Genomic DNA, 13,754 nt, shown 5'->3' with positions numbered 1-13,754 from the left:
AATTGGGGTCTGGCTTCATCCTTGCCAGTCCTCCCTAGCCTGAACTCCAATGCCAAGTCTGTCTAGGATTCCATCACCTGATGCCTGACCATCCTGGTACCCAGGCCATCCCTCCAAGTCTGGATGTATTTTCTGGCTATGATGCATCATTAATGTTGTTTCTCAAGCTGTCATGGAGTTCTGTTCCTGATTGAAAGTACTTTTGACATCACCTACTTGCCTGAGGCCACTTCCTTTCGTTTGCTGCTGCTGGGCACATACCAATATTTGTGGAAAATAATAACTAGAGATTTTTAATGAAGTTTCATTTTGAAGGCATGAGAGCTTTAGTTGCGATTTATGTATAATTGCTGTACTCACATCGCACTGCAAAATGTATGAAGTACTTTCCTGTACTTTTTTTTGTTTCATTTAAATTTGACCATAATCCTGTAGATAGGTATTGTAATCTTCATTTTACAGCTGAGGAAATGGAAGTTCAGGATGGTGAAATAACTTGCCTAAAGCCACACAGCTTCCAGTTGGTAGGACTGGGCTAGAAACCCAGATCTTTTGATGCCAGCTACCTTCTCCCAGCTGCACCTGTTCACCAACTAGTAATAAAAACTCGAGCTTTCTCCCATGTGTTAGCTTTTCCTAAGGATATATAGTGGGAGAGTATCAAGTAGACAATGGCATCAGTGTACAAAAGAGAAAGGGCTGCAAGGCCTGGAAAAAGGACTATTAAGTGTAATTTATCATGGTTTGTTCATTTGTTTCCATTATTAAACACGTCAGCAACTACATCACCACTTAAACTCTCTAAGTAACTTAAACATTGTCTTCAGGAAACAAAGAAATGCAGCTTAGTCCAGTGTTGAGACGTCAGTCCTGTTTCTATCGACCCTGTCTGAGTTTTCTTTCATTAGCTCGTGCTTGGATTTCTGTATCAGTCATTGGCTGATGCATCTGGTTCTATTCTCTTTCTAGCTGTAGTTCATCTGACATCACACTGTGAGGTGAATCTTTCTGAGACATTGCTTTTACTATAACCATAGCTTGAATCAAAGATTTTTATTGGCTTCCACTGGCCTGAAGCATCAAGTTTAAACTATTACTTGGATTGTTTTCAGTGTCCTTCCTAATCTGACCATACCCTACCCAGCAAATCTATTCCTTCATAGAGACCAATCTTCTCCCTTTATTGCATCCATGCTGGTTACTCCTCATGCCCCTGAACTCCCCAGATCAAGTTCACTTCTGCACAGATTTCTAGTGTCTAGGTTGGGTGGTGGCCTGTGCTCAGCCCTCCCTACTTGAGTGGATAAAACTGTGGTGACTGATTTACCTGGAAAAGCATTGACTACCTAAACAAGTAAGCACAGTGGAAAGCGAGATTCTCAAGCATGAGCTGAAAAAATTTCCTTGGAAAGAGCACAGGTTGGGAGATTGCAACCAACTTTCATAAAGAAATATGACAAAGAATAGAATACTGCTTGAAATTTAGGAAAATGGTAATTTTTATAGAGATGGTGATGCTAGTGGTAAAGAACTCGCCTGCCAATGCAGGGGAATTAAGAGACTAGGCTTCAATCCCTGGGTTGGGAAGATCTCCTGGAGAAGGGCATGGCAACCCACTCCAGTATTCTTGCCTGGAGAATCCCATGGACAGAGAAGGCCGGCAGGCTATAGACCATAGGGTCGCAAAGAGTTGGACTTGACTGAAGTGACTTAGCATGCATAGAGATCACAGAGTCCTTTAATTTTAGATCTGGAAGGGACATGGAAGGTCAGTTATTTTAAATGAGAGAAATACAGCGTGTAGAAAGAACATGAGATTTGGTGTTAAAATTTCATCTCTAACATTTATCAATTTATTAATTTGGTCCCATTGTTTTCCCTCCCCATGCCTTATTTTCTACATATCTAGAATGGAAATAATGGTACTTAACCTATACATATGATAGTCAGGGCTTTCTAGTTGGCTCAGTGCTAAAGAATCTGCTTGCAAAGCAGGAAATGCTGGTTCGGTTCCTGGGTCAAGAAGATCCCCTGGAGGAAGAAATGGCAACCGGCTCCAATATTCTTGCCTGGGAAATCTCATGGACAAAGGAGCCTGGCAGGCTACAGCCCATAGGATCACAAAGAGTCGGACAAAACTGAGTGACCGAGCATGAACACACATGAGGATTAATGAGTAAAATGGACTACCTAAGTGTGTACAATAATTACTGCATAATGTGGTGCTTAATAAATGAAGCTTTGAAGACATGTTAGTTTTGGATGAGGTTATGATTTTTGAGAGGCTTCTCTTGGTGGCTCAGATGGTAAAGAATCTGCGTGCAATGCCAGAGGCCTGGGTTTGATCCTTGGGTTAGGAAGATCCCCTGGAGAAGGAAACAGCAACCCACTCCAGTATTCTTGCCTGGAGAATTTCATGGACAGAGGAGCCTGGCAGGCTACTGTCCATGAGGTTGCACAGGGTCAGACACAATTGAGTGACTAACACTTTCACTTTCATAGTTTTAGAGAACCCAGATCCTGAGCACTCTAATCTTGTCTTTTCTTTGAGAAATACAAAATAAACAAGTCAGCAAGTACACATAGAATGCTATGGCTTCCAAACTCAATGTGCAGAACTCCAGTGAGGAGTCCTGAGTCTTTCCTCTGAGAAGACCAAAGAAAGAGGCAATTGCCTCAATCTGGGCAAACCCTTTATCTCAAAAAGGTAGCATACCCCTTCTTGGGCCAACGTGATGTGTAAGGGCAGGGCAGTGTGCATCTCTTTTGGTGTAGACAGCCTCTATCTTCCCCAGATCACACTGATATTAACTTTCTCCATAGACTCAAACTGTATAACTTTTCTCTGAATTCAAGACAGAAAGAACTGAACTCTTCCTGAGGACAGAACTTTCAAAAGTAAGACTTCTAAGGGTCTCATGTGGAATCTAGTTATCTTTGAAACTCTTTGTCCTATAGGGTACCAATAATCTTGGGCAATAGAGTGTAAAGAGCAATTTAAAACAAACTTTGAGCCTTCTTCACTAAGGGAAGAAAAAAAATAAAAATTTTAAATGGCTTCATTCTTCCTTAGAAGAAGAAAACAGAATGTACTATTTGATCTAACACACAAAAATGTAATTAAAACTGTATATCATGGTCTTATGAGGAAGAGTGAAAGGACAGAGAGAGGAAAAAAGGAGGAAAAAAGGAGAAATGGAGAAGAGGAGATGATTTTCTATCTGGGGTAATACTTGGAAAGAGGGAGGCAGGTTAGGAAGAGAAGAGGGGGTGGGCGGCTGGGAGAAAAAAATGGAAGGGGAAGACCAGCACTTTCTCCTGCCTACTCCTCAAAAGTGTGGTTTCCCTCCAGTGAGCCTGCTGTTTAGAATACACTCCTGATGTGTGTAGAAACCTTGGCACGCTCTGCTTTCCCTGACCACAGGCCCTGAGGTGCCATCACCTCTTCTTAATCCTGCCTTGCTCACTATCTTGTCCCACATCCACTTCCTAGGTGAGTCACCCCCACACCTGGCCCCGGGCCTCGGAGAGGGACCCCCTGTTCTAAGAGGAGGACTCAGGGCACAGCAGTCAGAATACAAGGGCGCTGGGTGGGGTGTCAAGACTGCTGCGCATTTTGAGATATTAATACAATAAACACTTAATGAATTTTCTTCAGGAGAGTTAGGAGACGTCCAGTTGATGCTTACTTTCAGGAAATTCGCTTTAGAACTGATGAGATTAGATTAGGACTGGCTTGATCTAGCCATGGGCCAGAGAGAGAGTCCACACCTTGCCAGACAGCAGGAACTGCACGAGCCTTTACTGAGGATTCACCCTTATTCCTGGGGGCACAGTGGGTGAGGCCGCTATGTTAGAGTTCGATGTGATAAAAGTCCATTCTGAAGGAGATCAGCCCTGGGATTTCTTTGGAAGGAATGACGCTAAAGCTGAAACTCCAGAACTTTGGCCACCTCATGCGAAGAGTTGACTCATTGGCAAAGACTGTGATGCTGGGAGGGATTGGGGGCAGGAGGAGAAGGGGACAACAGAGGATGAGATGGTTGGATGGCATCACTGATTCGATGGACATGAGTCTGAGTGAACTCCAGGAGTTGGTGATGGACAGGGAGGCCTGGCGTGCTGCAATTCATGGGGTCGCGAAGAGTCAGACACGACTGAGCGACTGAACTGATGGTGAAAGTAGTTTAAAAAATCTTCATGGACTCAGTTTTTTTCATTTATACAATTAAAAGACATGAAAACTTCTTCTAAAATCCTATAAAGGGAAAAGTCCTATGAGTTTTGGTGAATTTCTTTGTTCTTTTTCACTGGAATCTCTTTGCGATATTCTATGAGATGATCATCCAGGCTCATTTTCAATAACAGTGAGACAATACATTCCATTGATATCCATGTAGAAAAAATTCATTTTAATTTCATTTGTGGAGAAGACTTTCCTGGTCAATTTCTATAACTCCATGCACAGTGAGGCAGAAGAGGTCTGAGCCAGAGAGGTAAAGTCCTAGGTACCTTGCAGGATACTGAAGCAGTAAGGTCACAGGCCTGAGAAGAAAAAGGATGATATTGTTGGGAAGTGTGTGACAGTGACCTGTGCAGACTGCTGACCAGAGACTACAGCGGACTGAGGCCATCTCAGCTGATGCTCACATGGACGGACAACACCTCAAGGACAGAAATCCTGCACTCCCTGAGCTCTGGAATCCACTGCTCAGAGGAATGGGGGAATTCAGAACAGAGAGAGTGAAGTTATAGAACAACAAAAGATCGTGCATTTCCTTGCATCAGACTTTAGGGCCGAAGAATTCCCAGGTGGTGCTAGTGGTAAAGAATCTACCTACCCATGCAGGAGATGTAAGAGACATGGGTTCAATCCCTGAGTTGGGAAGATCCTCTGGAGAAGGGCATGGCAACCCACTCCAGTATTCTTGTTTGGAGAAATCCCATGGACAGAGAAACCTGGTGGGCTATCGTCCATAGGATCGCAGAGTCAGACATGACTGAAACAACTCACCACGCATGCACCACATATGGAAAATGGCCATGATTGTATTGTTTCCTTATTCTGTGCTTTTAGTGGGCTGAACAGTGGCCCCCTCAGAAACATGTTCATATCCTAAACCCTGGAGCCTGTGGATGTGAAATTTTTTGGAAAATGGGTTTTTGCAGAAGTGACCAAGGACCTTGAGGTGGGGAGGTGATCCTGGAACATGGGGATGGGCCCTCAATTCTATGTGTAAGAGACACACAGGTGACACACACATGGAAGAGAAGGGAATATGAAGACAGAGGCAAAGTCAAGGGATGTGGACAGCTTCCAGAAGCTGGTTAGAGGCAAGGACTGAACTCTCTCCTGAACCACTGGAGGGAGTGTGGTCCTGCAGGCACCTTGATTTTGGACTTGTGGCCTCCAGAACTGGGAGAGAATATGTTTCTGTCTGTCACAGAATTTGTGAGAGCAGCCATAGGAAGCTATCCCAGAGTCCAGATCCACCTCTCTGGAGATCTGCCTCACGACTGAGCACGTACTGCCTCCTAGAACAGCCCTGAGTAAGCACTCTTCTTTCCATATCTGAGGGTGAACACTCTTCACTTTCTTGAAGATTGACATGTGTGCATGCTAGGCTGCTTCGGTTGTGTCTGATTCTTTGCGACTCTATGGGCTGTAGCCCGCCAGGCTTCCCTGTCCATGAGATTCTCCAGGCATACTGGAGTGGGTTGCCATGTCCTTCTCCAGGGGATCTTCCTGACCCAGGGATTGAACCTGGGTCTCTTACATCTACCTGCATTGACAGGCGGTTCTTTACCATTAGCGCCACCTGGGAAGTCTGAGGATGGACATAGAATGACAGAATTTTAAAGTAAAAAGGAGATCTTAGTGATAGTCCCACTGCTTTACACATGAGGAACTTGTGGTCCTCTGCTTGAGGTTGACAAGTTAAGTCCTGGCCAAGCACAGGGGAAAACCTGGTCTCTGGACTTCCTATCCGGTGTCCTCTTCTACTCCAGGCTGCCTCCTTGTAAGGGCGACATCTGTGTCTTACATCTTCTAGTTTCATATATTCATCTACCAGTTATGTATTGACCACAAACCATGAGCACTTTTCTAGATATTTGAGATATGACAAAAATAAATTCTTATTTTTAAAATGAATTTTTATCAGAGTATAATTGCTTTATAATGTTTTATTAGAGAGCAAAATGAATCAGCTATACATATACATATACATATATCTCCTCTTTTTGGATTTCCTTTCTATTTAGGTCACCATAGAGCACTGGATGGGCTTCCCTTGTGGCTCAGATGGTAAAGAATCAGCCTGCAATGCAGGAGACCCAGTTTGATCCGTGGGTCGGGAAGATCCCCTGGAGAAGGGAATGGCTACCTTCTCTAGTATTCTTGCTTGGAGAATTCCATGGACAGAGGAGCCTGGCGGGCTACAGTCCATGGGTCACAAAGAGTCGGACACGACTGAAGGACCAGCATTACGATGACTGCAAGAACACTAAGTAGAGATCCCTGAGTGAAGTAAGTCAGAAAGAGAAAAACAAAAGCAAATTCTTTTCTTTACAGTATATTTTAGCGTGTGTGTGTGTTGGGAGGGGATGGTAGGAGTGAGAAAAATCATAGAGCACAGCAATAACAACAAATTAAATATTGTTATGAAGAAACATCTATGCCTCACGCACAGTTACCTACATGGCACAGGTGCTCAGATGATTGCTTAGTAATATTTAGTGATTTAGGTTATTTCCTTCTACCTCCAAGTGAAGTGAAAGTCACTCAGTGTTGTCCAACTCTCTGTTACTGTATAGTCCATGGAATTCTGCAGGCCAGAATACCAGACTGGTTAGCCTTTCCCTTCTCCAGGGCATCTTCCCAACCAGGGGTTGAACCCAGGTCTCCCACATTGTGGGCAGATTCTTTGCCTGCTGAGCCACAAAGGAAGCCCTTCTACCTCCAAATCCTGAGGAAATCCCAAGAGTCTTCTTAACTGCAAAAAACTGTACTGTAACTTGAAGAAGAGGCTCCTAACAGCATTTCCTTCATGTATGACTGTGGTTTCTTGAGAAAGGTCTCCTTTAAAGTAATGTTTATATTACATCTTAAAAATGTACACCTGGCATTTTAGAGTCCAAAGACAGACGTAGTTGCCTTGGACCCACCCAATATAACAACAGCAATCAAATTCACAATGTGGAAATCATGCCACACACATGCTCAGTAAAATAATTTTAGCGAGATTGCAAATTAATTAGTAACATTCTGAATCATAGGTACCTAGGCCTGGCACTTAATTTTAAGTTTTTATATTAGCTAAATATTTTCTTACATGTTATGTTTTAGTCATTCTTAACAAAGTTCGGCTATGCTAATGTTTTGTTAATACACAGTAAGTATTCCAGCTTTCTTAACACCACTTCTAACAAAATTGTCAGTTAACCTACAGATACTTGTAATTAACACACTTCATGGCTTTTTTTTTTTCTTTTAGAACAGAGTCATATTAGTATTTCTAATAGCACTTCAAAAGAATTCCAGTTTAATCCACTAAAAGGCCATTACAATTACTTGCACCGAGAGTGATTATATCTTTTATGTAGACAAATAATGAGACACCAAGAATGCCAGAGAGACAGAGACAGGCTGTGGATACATGACTCTAAGTGTTTAGATAAAAATTGAGTGTCAAGTTAATTTCTGATTGCCTGGATGCTTGCCAGCTTTTGAACAACATTACTTTTAATAGAGCTTAAAAACCTTCTGCTTTGTAGGCTGTGTGGACCATGAGGACAAGTCCTATGTCACTGATAGTTAGCTCTGTGACCTCAAAACATTACTTCCCTCTTTGCTTCTCAGTTTCCCAATCCATAAAATTAGGATAACAATAGTATGTACTTTAGGGACATTGGTGAAGACTCAGTGACATAAATATGTAGAGGAAATAGAGCCCTGGCACTTGGCATAGGCTTTTCCTTGGTCTACCACCCGCTTTGCTCAGAGACTGGAATATAGGAGGTGCTTGACAAATGTTTGTAAACAAGCATGGACAGTAACAGAAATAGAGGGAAGTATCTGGAGAGACCCTTCCTCACCAGAAGATGGCTTACATATACATTGATAAAAATAATGCTTCTTTACCCCAAAGGAGCAGATCTTAGGGGACAGAATCAGGAAAGTTTCACAAATTAACCTTGTAGTATTTTAACCACTATCAGAACAAAAGTGTCAAGGAGGTAAAGTTTACTGGTTACCCTTCCATTTGCTGACTTAGTGTCTCTCTAGGCCTTTCAGTGCTTCTCTAAGAGTTACTACTAGAGTGTTAGTGGGCTAGGATTAAGATAAAAATTCCTAGGATTTATTGAGTATACTTAATGTGTCAGGACTTCCCTGGTGGCTCAGATGGTAAAGCGTCTGCCTGCAATGCAGGAGACCTGGATTCAATCCCTGGGTCGGGAAGATTCCCTGGAGAAGGAAATGGCCACCCTCTCCAGTACTCTTGCCTGGAAAATCCCATGGACAGAGGAGCCTACACTCTCCTACACTCAATGTGTCGCAAAGAGTTGGACACGACTGAGTGACTTCACTTTCACTTTCAATGTGCCAGGAACCATATTAAGTATTATACCTGTTTTATCTCACTTAACATTCACAACAAACAGGAGGGGGCAGTACTATTACTTTGACCACTTCATAGAAGAAGAATCAGACATTTAGACAGCCTAACTGACTTGCCCAAGATTGTATAATTAAGTTAGCAACAGATGGTCTTCAACCCACTTCAGGCCACTGCAATTCATGTTGTTATTTACTGGGTATCTCACATACAGATGGCAGCTCATGATATTACACTCAAGAAAGTCGGGACTGCTTCTAAGTTTTCTTCCTGGATTAGAAGTCAGGAACTGGTTGGATATTATTAGATACACAGGGCTAACTGTAAATATACTTCTAATTATTTTTCCCATTTTACTTGGTGTGGTGAAATGCTTTTGCTCTTAAGAACTTCAACAAAAATATAGAAAATATAGGAAACAACCAGTAGAACTGAAGAATACAATAGCTTAAATAAAAAATATGCTTGAGGAAAACAGCAACAGGTTAGATATACATAAAAAGAAGAACAAGCTACTCCGAGGTTACTGGGAGAAAGGAAATAAGAAGGATCAAAATGAAAATAGATGAAACAGATTTAAAAACAATTCAATAATGCTAAGAACTTGTTCTTTGAAAAGATAAACAAAATTGACAAACCTTTAGCCAGACTCATGAAGAAGAAAAGAGAGCCCCAATAAATAAAGCCAGATATAAAAGAGGAGAAATTACAACTGTCACCACAGAAATACAAAGGATCATGAGAAAATGCTATGAACAATTATATGTGAACAGATTAGACAGCCTAAAAGAAATAGATACATTTCTAGAAAAATAGACTCTTCTAAGACAGAATCATGGAGAAATAGAAAGAAAATTTGAATAGTCTGATTACTAACAACAGAATTGAACCAGTAATCAAAACCCTCCCAACAAACAAAAGTCTGGGACCAAATTGCTTTACAGGTGATTTCTACCAAGCATTTACATAAGGGTTAAAACTCATCCTACTCAAATTATCCCCCAAAAATTGAAGAGGAAGAAACACTTTCAAATTCATTTTACAAAGCCATTATGACACTGACACCAAAACCAGTTAAGACACCACAGAAAAAGAAAATTACAGGCTGATATTTCTGATAAATATAGGCATAAAAAAACCCCAACAAAATATTAGTGAACCAAATTTAGCAATACATTAAAAGAATCATACACTATGATCAAGTCAGATTCATTCCAGATATGCAGTGATGGTTTACCATCTAAAAATCAATCAACATGATACATCCCATTAACACAAAAAAGGATATAAGTCATATGATCATCTCAATAGATACATAGAAAACATTTGACAAAATTCAACAACAATATACAATAAAAACTCCCCAGAAATTGGGCATAGAGGAAAATACCTCAACATAATAAAGACTATACATGAAAAACCCACAGCTAACATCATACTCAACGGTGAAAATCTGAAACATTTTCCTGTAAGATCAGGAACAAAGCAAGGATGTCCATTCTTTCCACATTTATTCAACACAGTATTGGAAGCCCTGGCCCCAGCAATCAGACAGAAAAAAAAAAAAAAGAAAAGAAAAGAAAAGACTTCCATGTTGGAAAAAAAAGAAGCAAAGTTGTCAGTATTTATAGATGACATGATACTGCATATAGGAAACCTACAGATTCCACCAAAACACTATCAGAATTAATAAAGAGTCAGTAAAGTTGCAGGATACAAAATTAATAAAATCTATTTTACTTCTATACACTAATAATGAAGAGTTAGAGAAATAAAGAAAATAATCCCATTTGCAATCACTTCAAGAAGAACAAAATATCTTGGAATAAGTTTAACAAGAAGGTTACATTTTCATACCTGTACTCTGAAAACTACAAGACATTAGTGAAAGAAATTGAAGATGACATACATGTATGGAATGATATACCATACTCATGGATTACAAGAATCAGTATCATTAAAATGTTTCTAGTACTCAAAGCAATTTATGGGTTCAGTGCAATCCATTTCAAAATTCTAATGGCATTTTTCATAGGACTGGAACACATCCTAAAATTTGTATGGAACCACAAAGACTCTAAGTAGCCAAAGCAATTTTGAGAAACGTGAACAAATCTGAAGCATCACATTCGCAGACTTGATAGTACAAACTTACAGTAATCAAAATAGTATGGTACTGGCACAACAAACAGACATATGTCAATAGAGCAGAATGCTGCTGCTGCTGCTAAGTTGCATCAGTCGTGTCCGACTCTGCGACCCCATGGACTGCAGCCTACCAGGCTCCCCCGTCCCTGGGATTCTCCAGGCAAGAACACTGGAGTGGGTTGCCATTTCCTTCTCCAATGCATGAAAGGGAAAAGTGAAAGTGAAGTCGCTCAGTCGTGTCCGACTCTTTGTGACCCCATGGACTGCAGCCTACCAGGCTCCTCCGTCTATGGGATTTTCCAGGCAAGAGCAGAATAGGGTCCAGAAAAACCCACACTTATATGGTCAATTAATTTATGACAAAGGAATCAAGAATATACAAATGGGGACAAGACAGTCTCTTCAATAAATGGTGTTAAGAAAACTGGGCAGCTACCTACAAAAGAAACAAACTTGATCACTTTCTTACAGCATATGCAAAAATAAACTCAAAATGAATTAAAGACTTAAATGTAAGTCCTAAAACCGTAAATCTTCCAGAGGAAAACATAGGTTGTAATCTCTTTGACATTGGTCTTAGAAATATTTTTTTGAATTTGTCTCCTCAGGCAAGGACAACAAAAGCAAAAATAAGCAAATGAAACTACATCAAATGAAAAAGTTTTTGCACAACTAAGGAAACCATCAAGATGGTGAAAAGGCAGCCTACTGAAGGGGAGAAGATAGTTGCGAATGACATATAGGTTGACATCAGAAATATATAAAGAATGTGTACAACTCAATGTCAACAAAACAAAGAACTTGATTAAAAATGAGTAGAGGACCTGAACAGATACTTTTCCAAAAAAGACATACAGATGGCTAACAGGCACAGATGCTCAATATAGCTAATCATCAGGGAAATGCAAGTCAAAAATCACAGTGAGATAACGCACATCTGTCAGGATCAGTTCAGTTGAGTTCAGTCCCTCAGTCATGTCTGACTCTTTGTGACCCCATGGGCTGCAGCACGCCAGGTTTCCCTGTCCATTACCAGCTCCCAGAACTTGCTCAAACTCATGTCCATCGAGTCAGTGATGCCATCCAACCATTTCATCCTCTGTCATCCCCTTCTCCTCCTGCCTTCAATCTTTCCCAGCATCAGGGTCTTTTTTAATGAGTCAGTTCTTCGCATCAGGTGGCCAAAGTATTGGAGTTTCAGCTTCAACATCAGTCCTTCCAGTGAATATTCAGGACTGATTTTCTTCAGGATTGACTGGTTGGATCTCCTTGCAGTCCAAGGGACTCTCGAGAGTCTTCTCTAATACCACAGTTCAAAAGCATCAGTTCTTCGGTGCTCAGCTTTCTCTGTGATCCAACTCTCACATCCGTACATGACCATTGGAAAAACCATAGCTTTGACTAGACAGACTTTGTTGGTAAGTAATGTCTCTGCTTTTTAACATGCTGTCTAGGTTTGTTATAGCTTTTCTTTCAAGGAGCATGTGTCTTTTAATTTCATGGCTGCAGTCACCACCTGCAGTGATTTTGGAGCCCAAGAAAATGAAGTCTGTCACTATTTCCATTTTTCTCCATCTATTTGCCATGGAGTGATGGAACTGGGTGCCATGACCTTAGTTTTTTGAATGTTGAGTTTTAAGCCAGCTTTTTCACTCTCCTCTTTCACTTTCATCAAGAGGCTCTTTAGTTCCTCTTCACTTTCTGCCATAAGGGTGGTGTCATCTGCCTAGCTGAGGTTATTGATATTTCTTCCGGCAATATTGGTTCCAACTTGTGCTTCATCCAGCCCAGCATTTCACATGATGTACTCTAAATATAGGTTAAATAAGCAGGGTGACAATATACAGCCTTGACATACTCCTTTTTCAATTTGGAACCAGTCTGTTTTTCTATGTCCATTTCTAACTGTTGCTTCTTGACCTGCATATAGATTTATCAGGAGGCAGGTAAGGTGGTCTGGTATTCCACGTCTTGAAGAATTTTCCACAGTTTATTTTTGTCCACACAGTCAAAGGCTTTGGCATAATCAATAAAGCAGAAGTAGATGTTTTCCTGGAACTCTCTTGCTTTTTCTATGATCCAACAGATGTTGGCAATTTGATCTCTGGTTCCTCTGCCTTTTCTAAAACCAGCTTGAACATCTGGAATTTCACGGTTCATATACTGTTGAAGCCTGGCTTGGAGAATTTTGAGCATTAATTTGCTAGCATGTGAGATGAGTGCATTTGTGTGGTTGTTTGAACATTCTTTGGCATTGCCCTTCTTTGGGATTGGGATGAAAACTGACCTTTTCCAGTCCTGTGGCCATTGATGAGTTTTCCAAATTTGCTGGCATATTGAGTGCAGCACTTTCACAGTATCATCTCTTAGGATTTGTAACAGCTCAACTGGAATTCCATCACCTCCATTAGCTTTGTTTGTAGTGATGCTTCCTATGGCCCATTTGACCTCACATTCCAGGAGGTTTGGCTCTAGGTGAATGATCACATCATCATGGTTATCTTGGTCGTGAAGATCTTTTTTGTGTAGTTCTGTGTATTCTTGCCCTCTTCTTAATTTCTTCTGCTTCTGTTATGTCCATATCATTTCTGTCCTTTACTGTGCCCATCTTTGGATGAAATATTCCCTTGGTATCTCTAATTTTTTGAAGACATCTCTAGTCTTTCCCATTTTATTGTTTTCTTCTATTTCTTTGCACTGATTGCTGTGGAAGGCTTTCTTATCTCTCCTTGCTATTCTCTGGAACTCTGCATTCAAATGGGTATATCATTCCTTTTCTCCTTTGCCTTTAGCTTCTCTTCTTTTCTCAGCTATTTGTAAGGCCTCCTCAGACTACATTTTCCCTTTTTGAATTTATTTTTCTTGGGGAGGGTTTTAATCACTGCCTCCTGTACAGTCACGAACCTCCATCCATAGTTCTTGAGGCACTCTGTCTATCAGACCTAATCCCTTGAATCTATTTGTCTCTTCCACTGTATAATGATAAGG

This window comes from Bos javanicus, chromosome 9 (assembly GCF_032452875.1).
Source record: "Bos javanicus breed banteng chromosome 9, ARS-OSU_banteng_1.0, whole genome shotgun sequence".
Classification (NCBI taxonomy): domain Eukaryota; kingdom Metazoa; phylum Chordata; class Mammalia; order Artiodactyla; family Bovidae; genus Bos; species Bos javanicus.
The sequence above is the reverse complement of the archived record's forward strand: the minus strand, read 5'-3'. Positions refer to the sequence as shown.